Here is a 656-nt window from a genome sequence, read left to right as displayed (position 1 = left end):
TTGTCTATTCCACTTCAATCATACCTGCATATCAAATGCTACATTATAAATCTCTAGAATAATGCCTTAAATGCTCAACAACCGGAGTAAAATGAGGAGATAAAGGGTTTGGGTGAGAAAACTGATGAAACCTTAGGCCGAAAAACAAATTTAAGATGTTGGACGTTTCCAACGACCCTTACCTACGACCCAGGTCCTCGGCGCAAGGTCTCCCACGTCATTTCCCTGAACCAAGCAATGGCTCATGTTGCTTGTGTCGTGGCCTAAGCCACACACCAGCACGCGCCAACTTCTGCTTCGCTCCCCCTTTTTTTTTCTTGATTTTTCTTGCATAATTTCATACCAACACATATGCCTACATATAAACTTAATAAATGGCATTTCACCGTGATTAAAACATTATGCAAAATCCCAAAATAAATATATTCCAAAAATTTGGATGTAATAATATTGAATATTTTAATAATATAATTCATATTATCTATACTGTATTATAAAACATTTGGCTAAAACTCTTAACACTCTTAAAAACTCTTAAAACTCTTAAAAACTCTTAAACTCGTTCATCCCTATCCGATTTCATCCCATATCTGAATTCGTGTAACTAACTGCAGATAAACACAATCAAATACAAGATAAACATCTCATTTTAAATA

Source organism: Cynara cardunculus, unplaced genomic scaffold (genome assembly GCF_001531365.2).
Source record: "Cynara cardunculus var. scolymus isolate 2C unplaced genomic scaffold, CcrdV1 Un_Scaffold_1820, whole genome shotgun sequence".
NCBI lineage: Eukaryota > Viridiplantae > Streptophyta > Magnoliopsida > Asterales > Asteraceae > Cynara > Cynara cardunculus.
The sequence above is the reverse complement of the archived record's forward strand: the minus strand, read 5'-3'. Positions refer to the sequence as shown.